The following is a 7,562-nucleotide window of genomic DNA, read 5'->3' as shown; positions in this document are numbered from 1 at the left end:
CAATTTGTTTTCTTGAGCCAAAAAAACTAAAGAGCCTCCGCTATGCCCTGCTCTGCTCTGCTCTACCATCCCATACTATATATTTTGAAAACAAATGCTCGTATGTTTCTTGGAATTTGTGTGTATTTTTGAATCGGCTGAGATTTGCAAAGTGTTTTGTTTGTTGTCACACATTGAGTGCATGATTTGGATACGGAATGGCGAAAACTATCCTTGGAACGAAAAGGTGCACAGAGCGGCATAGGGAGAGGGAGGGAGAGAGAGGCTTCCCACGTGGCTAGACGCTGGGTGGCGTCTGTGGCGGACTCCAGCGGCATCCTGGGAAACCGTGTGGGCGTCCAAAGGTGTCTCTGTGTGTAGGGTCTAGGCTTGCCTAGGTCTAGGTTCCGGGCCATGGTCACAGGGGCAGGGTCTCGCCGCAGCTCTGCGCCTCTTTCTGCGGCAACTAAATCAAATCCCAGAACCGGCCTGACGACCTGTCCTCCTTGCGAAACTCGTTCCCCCTTTGGGCGCCAGATGCAGTACTCCCTCTGCTCTAGCATTCTGCCATTCCGCCATTCCGCCATTCGATGGGCAAATTAATTGACTTTAACAGAATGAAGTAAGGAAAACTCCTCCTTGGCTTGTTTTCCTGCTTGTTGCTGTTGTTGACCGCACGCGTTTCCATAAACAAAAACACCAAAAAAACTTGAGGGAAACCAAACCGAAAAACAAACAAAATCGCATGCTGCAGAGGCAGAAGCAGCAGCAGCAGCCGCGACGTGCAACGCGTGGCACCCGCAATGCGTGGCAGCAGCCGCAACTATTCGTGAGTACAGGTGCGGTTTTCTAAGCAGTTTCCTCTAGAGAATCAGGGAATTGGGCTGAAAAAGATAGAAAAAGGGATAGAAATGAATCGATGAATCGTCTAGTTCCTCCAAAGAATGTTCGAAACTCTTATCCGCCTATTTCTGGATTGATTTGCAAGAATAACCGATGCCAAGTTTCCTGCTTGGGGGCCCACTCTTCCTTCTAGATTCCGCTCCTGTCCTTGGGCATATCTTTAGCCCCCCGTTCGGCAGAAGAACTCCACCAGCCGTCCGTCTATTTGTTTTCCAAACAAGACTCTCTCTCTCGCAGACAGGCAGGCGGGCAGATGCAGATCCTCCTGCTTTGCCTTGCCCCGTGCCTTCTCCCAGTTCAAGTGCGTTCAATTTTCAATAAATCCATAAAATTTAGCCTCCCCCCCTCCCCTCCACCGACCTGAAAAGCCACAGCGGCCGCCACACAGCCCCAGCCCCAGCACCAGCGACTCCTCCTCCTGCAATGCAATGCTCCATCGACGACCGCAGCCTGTCTGGGGCAACAGTCCATCCAGCATCCACCATCCACCAGTGCATCAGTGCACCATGGCTGCATTTTTTGTTTTGGTCTGTGAGGAGTAAACAATGCCCCAATGGGGGCAGAGGCAGCACCAGCAGCAGCAGCATCTGAGCATGACTCATGCCACAGTGGTGCTGAAAGATACAAAAACTCTTTTATGTGTATTAACTTATCCCCGTTTTAGCCGTTCCTTGCCACTGTACTCCGTAGTACTCTGTACTCGGTCGAAGATTGTTTTTGCTGTCGAAGTTGTTGAAGTTTTCTCCACGACTCTGTGCTTTCCCTTTCCCCAGCTCTCCCCCCACCAGCCTGTTGTAACCATCGAGAAGACCGTTGCATATTTCGCATCTGTTGATGGTGCTGCTGCTGCTGCTGTTGGTGCTGGTGCTGCGGTTCCTTGTGGAATGACTGTGGCATCATCTGTAACTCATCATTTTCTGAAATATTGCTCTTTTGCATACCTGCAGCAGAACTTAATTCCGATTTATCAGAGAAACAGAAACAGAAACAGCCAACAGACAAGGGAGGAGATATGGGAAGTGGGGGAATGGGGAGGGGTGAGTGGGGAGGGGGGAGGGGGGAATGCGTGCACTCGTCGTTCGAGTGGGTTTCAATCAACTGACGGACGCCACCGCAGACGTAATTTATTGCCACTTTTCGCAACGATTTTCAATTTTTCGCATTGATGTTTTCCCCCTCCCCCCCTCACTCTCTCTCTCTCTCTTGAGACACAAATATATAGAGAAAAAGGAAGAGAAATATAGATAGAAGGCGTCACTAATTGATTCCCGGTGGCTGGCTGGCTGCCTGCCTGCCTGCCTTGGAACCCTGGGCAATTTGAAAGTTAATTGGTCTCTCGTCCAGGTACTCTTTTGGGCACCTTTTTAGTTGCATTTCCCTGGGCCACTTAAGTGTATTTAATTAATGCAATGCCACCGAATCCCAGACCCAGAGAGAGAGAGCGAGAGGGAGAGGGAGGGACAGGGAGGGAGAGAGGACTTTGTGCCGCATTAGATGCGCATCGAGGGGGAAACAAGCCAGGAGGCGCCTCGCTTTTTGCCGGCCAGCAAAAACCACTTAATCTGCAGCGTGGCTAAAACATTGTGTGTCGTCTGTGGTGGCTCTAGAATCGGAATCAGGCGAGGATCAGGGGCGAAATGGGATGTAGGAAATGGCTAAATGTTGTGCAATTTTCGCCTGTTTTTCCGCGCAGCTCTACAGAACGAGGGTATGTGGATTCCTGTGCGAAAGCGGTCTGGGCACGTCTCCAAGTCAAAACCATCTTCCATTCCGCGCGAAAGCGCATCCAAGCTTCGTCTAGTGCTCCGTCTCCTGGAAGGGAATCCTGAAGCGTGGGCTGGTTACGCTCTGGAGCAATGTTCTGCCACGGGATGTGCCACAGATGACACCGTCAGTGACTGTGGCTGCGGCTGTGGCAGTGGCAGTGGCAGTGGGTGCAGCCAGGCGGAAGGGGGCTGGAAGTGGACACCTTTTGCTGCCTGGGATTATCCTTTGTTGCGAATCGACAAGCTGGAACATGGAACCGTGGCACCACGGCTGCTTCTTCTTCTTCATCTTCTTCATCTTCTGCTTCCCTGGGCGCTGGTTGTTTCTGCTGTGCTGCTCCACACCCGCACTCGGGTGGCATCACCACGCACTTTATTTCTGTGGCAGCAAACGCAGACTCGCCCGGTCCAGAGGCTTAATTGCAAACATTTCTGCGTTTCATGAGCGGTGTTCAAGTGAACTCTGATTGCTGGCTGGCTGGCTGGCTGGCTGGCTGGCTGGCTGCTTCTCAACGCTGCTGCTCCTGCTCCTGCTGGTCGCCCCCGAAAACTGTTTCCTGCTCCTGCTGCTGCTCCTTCGCCGTCGTGTGGCGTTAATTGGGCAGCAGCAGCAGCAGGCGAAACATTTTTGCCTGCCACTTTGATGCCTTGCCGATGATACTCCAACAACAAGAGCTGCAGCTTCCCCGAAAATTTGCATTTCAAGCAGCCCGCGATTTATGACCCAAGCAGCCAGCCAGCCAAAGAGAGAGAGGAGTCGCTGCAGCAGGAGTGGAGTGGAGTGGAGTGAGAGAGAGAGAGATCTGTGACGAATCCAATTATGAGGCGCGCCAGCTGCCAACGGGTGCAACGAGAAGGAGAGGGGCAGGGGGAGGGGGAGGGGATTCTTGGGGGCATTCACGGGGTCCCGTCCTCGCTCTGGTGACGGCTGCCATGTGCCCTGATGCGATAATGCGCCATCAAATGGCCATAAATAAAGCGCACAAAGCGGATTAAGCGTTTTGTTAACAGATTTATATTGAACTGAATTATGAGCCCAGGAGTAGGAGCTCCCAGAGGAGCAGGACCAGGAGAAGGAACAGGAGAAGGAGCGGCAGAAGGAGCGGTAGATGGGCCCCACAGCTTGTGATTTAACGAGTCCCTTGATGGCAATGAGATCTCGGGATCAATCGAAATTAACGCGATGCCGGAACGGCTATAAGAGCTGCAATAACAGCTTGTTATCCCCTCATCGGGCGGGGAAATCGAGACCCCCAATCGAGACTTGCACTCTGCATTTTCCCTATTTTCCGCTACATTTCCTCGGTGAAAAACTGTCATCTGTCAAGACAAAGTATAGGATATTTCTTACGATTGCTGAGCAGCGAGTGGAGCAGTGGATGCTTAAAAGCTTTTCTTCAATGGAGTAGAAAGAGTTGAGGATGGTTTCTTATGGAGAACACCACTCATACGAGGTATTTTCTGCCTTTTCAGGGGATCTCGGGAGGACTGTGCATCATATCCTGAAAGCCCTAGCCGTACGGAATTTGTTTCATAATTTGCAAAACGAAACGAAAACATTTCTAGTTTACAGTCAATTATTTCTTAATTATGATGCATACACTCGTACGGACTTGTGTTTTACTTTGTTGCAACATTGCCATGCCCCACATGTAACATCATTTCGAACATTGCAAAAACTTCGGGTGTCTTGTTGCAGCCCTTCTCCTGCTGCATCTTCATGCTTCAGTTGTTCCAGTGGAGAGCTTGCCACATGTGCCCCAAAGCTAGCCATAGAAATGTGAATTAGAATTGATGGCAGCACCCCCGAAAATATAGCAAATGTCCAACCAGAATTTATGTAGATTTTCCGTTGATAAATTCATGGGAGCGCAGGGGGGGGCTGCCAATGCTGCCACTTGCCACAGCTTTTACCCGTTCTCTGGACTGGACATGGACAACCGTCAATGCATCAATCGAATGAATATATGTTTCCCTTCCATTTGCTTATCGAATTTAAGTGCTCCCCAAAGGACGACTCTCCGGCGATTGTCCCATTCGGACTAGTGTTTTGTCTATGTTGCACGAGCGAGAGGGAGAGCGAGAGAGAGAGAGAGAGAGGATGTGGCAGCAAAGTGCTGCTGATGTGGCAGGCTGAAACACTTACTTAAAGCCTGGCCAAAAAAAATTACAGCCACCGAAAAGTGAGGCGAATAAAAACAAAAATACTCGTACTCGTACCATCAAAAAAATGCTGTTCAAAATTGCCCCCGAGGGCACAGGCGAATGGCAAATTGAGGCGGCGCGCCGCTGAAGAAGCCGCCGCCGCCTTGCCACAGGAGGAGGATCATCCTCATCAGCAGTTGCCACAGCAGCAGCAGCAGCAGCAGCCGCAGCAGCAGTCGATGCGATCGACGACGAGTGGCAGCCGCGTGCTCCGGATGGGGCACGAAGGGGGCAGCATCGAATTAAGCAAATTATGGTGGGGCTCCCAATGATCGATCCGAGTTGCATGCCCCCGCCCGCTCTGTCTCCCTGACAGATGCTGCAATTTGCCTTAATGCCCAGGATTATGTTTTGGAAGCAACTCAGAAAGCTGCAAACTGTTGACTCTTTTTTTTTCCTTCCCTTTTTCTGTGTCCACTCGGTCCACGGCGGCTCCACAAATTGGCGCATGTAAATTTTTGGGCTGTGTGCCCCCTGCCCGCATCCTCTCTGTGGATTGTTGGGCAGAGTAAGTGCTGTGTCCTGTCGGTGGGGCATGTGGACTTGTAAGAGGCGTTTGCTAAAGGATAAATAACTGGCGACTAGAAGCTCTGAGACTCTGAAGGGATCTCCTTCAAGGAGAAGAAACCTCCACAGATGGTAGCTTTCGTCAGTATTTGGACAGAGATCTGTTCTCCTTCAATGCAGGACACTTCTCTGGGATTCCTTCTAGGATCATGAGAGACTTTCACGGAAGATACGTCCAATGTCGTTCCTCTTCTTTGCCGATGAAGATCAGATGATCAGAAGATACTTTCTCAGCGGTCAAAAAAGATACTTCCTCTTTACTTTACGCACTTCGCGTTTTGGCAAAACTCCAAGAAAAGATGCCGCAGGATTTATTCCCGTTTCCAGGACTTGTATCATCCCATCCGGAAGATACTTTTTCTTTAGGCTCTTCCTCTCCTTCGTAGGGCATTGCCCGTGTCCCTTAAACCTTAAATTCCTTCTCCTGCTTCTGCTTCTGGTTTTGTCATCGCTCCTCCCCCCCCCCTCCCCCCTCGCATCCTCGCTTTTTTGCTGTTTCTTTTGCTTTTGCTGACATTTGTGCGCAAAAGCGCTGAAATATTTTTTGAATGCAGATTTTTCACTTAAAATTATTTCAATTACGCCAAAGTGCAGGAGGCAGGCCGCGAAGAAGGAGCCCAGGGATTGACTTTTTTCTGTCTCTCAATGGCAGCTGCTGTGTTGGAAACTGAATTCTGAAGTCCTGAAGTCCAAAGCCAAGTCGATGCCTGATGCCTGATGCTGAGAGGCTGAGAGGCTGACGCTGTTGCAGTTGTCGCTGCTGCTGTCGGAAGGGATCTCTGAACTTCAGCTGCAAGTAGATTAAATGCTGCCACAACCGCAAACAGACAAACTTGGTCAATTATTTTCAACGGCGAACACAAATTATTGATGCAGGAGGCCCATGGACATGGACATGGACATGGACATGGAGCAGTGGACGTGGACCCCTTCGAGGAGCAGTGGGAGAGGCCGAAACCGCAGCCATGGAACCGAAGCGAACCAAAGCGAAGCTCATCAATCTGACGGACGACGTTGTCGTTGAGAAGGAGAGACAATGGGGCTGGCTCTCTGCTCCTCTGGCAAAAGGTCTTCATTAAATTAGTGAAATGAGCATCGTGGTAGAGCAGCAGCAGCAGCAGCGGCAGGAGGATGATGATTCCATGGGCATGAAGCTGCAGCAGAGGCAGCAACAGCAGCCGCATTTAATGTCACAAATATTTGTGTTGTCAACCTGTCAATGGGGGACTTCCATTCGAGATCCATTCGATGATCCGCATCTCTGATTCTGATTCCCCGAAGAATCTCCCAGCTCCAGACCCACAGAGATTTGTGCTAAATTGGATCAACTTTATGGGTGGCTACCGATTGTTGTCGATTGAACCATCAATGTCTCATCAAAATGCCCTGCCCGGCCCTGCCCTGCCTTACCCCTGCCCTCCCATGTCACTCGACAAGTTTTTGGGTGGCTTTTGTCGAATGGGTTGGCTGCGGCAGAGCAGGTATTGCCACCAGCTATTATATTACAGCAGCAGCACCAAAAACAGTTTACAATTTCAGTTTTCGTTGGTCACAAACGAAATCCAAAACCGAAAAACACTGCACTAATTAGGCCACGACACCAACAACAGCACCCAGGGCCCGGCACCCAGAACCCATTCGATGGGGCAATGCCTCGAACCCAAAACAGAACCGGCACAACCAGAGAAACAATGTCCAAAACCATGGTCTAATTTTCACTGTTTCACTTTGTTTGTAATTCATTTTTGGCGTTGACCAATTTCGCATTTTGCCATTGAAAATGTGCTGGATTATTGCACAATACCTCGTGCCGGACGGATGTTTTGTGGACGCTCAAACAAATTCATGGACTGGACTTTTTGGCGCAGTTTCGGCCACAAGGCAGCAAAAGCAGTTGACTTTTTGGCCTGCCGCAATTTCTATGGCACTGAAATCGATGCAGGCGTTTGAATACTTACCCTGGCAGCCCTGCTATGGCTTTAGAATTATAATAAAGTACCTGCATTCGTGTAAATGTATGTACTAGAGTCCAGGGTCCTGCTTGAATCCACAGCTATACAGCTCATGCCTCTCGAAAAGGATTTGTGTGCTACTTTCCGTACTCTCCGTCTCTGCCCGCAAATCAAATACAAAAGTGAGCGA

The sequence above is a fragment of the Drosophila pseudoobscura genome, chromosome X (genome assembly GCF_009870125.1).
Source record: "Drosophila pseudoobscura strain MV-25-SWS-2005 chromosome X, UCI_Dpse_MV25, whole genome shotgun sequence".
NCBI classification, from domain to species: domain Eukaryota; kingdom Metazoa; phylum Arthropoda; class Insecta; order Diptera; family Drosophilidae; genus Drosophila; species Drosophila pseudoobscura.
This window is presented reverse-complemented; position numbering follows the sequence as displayed.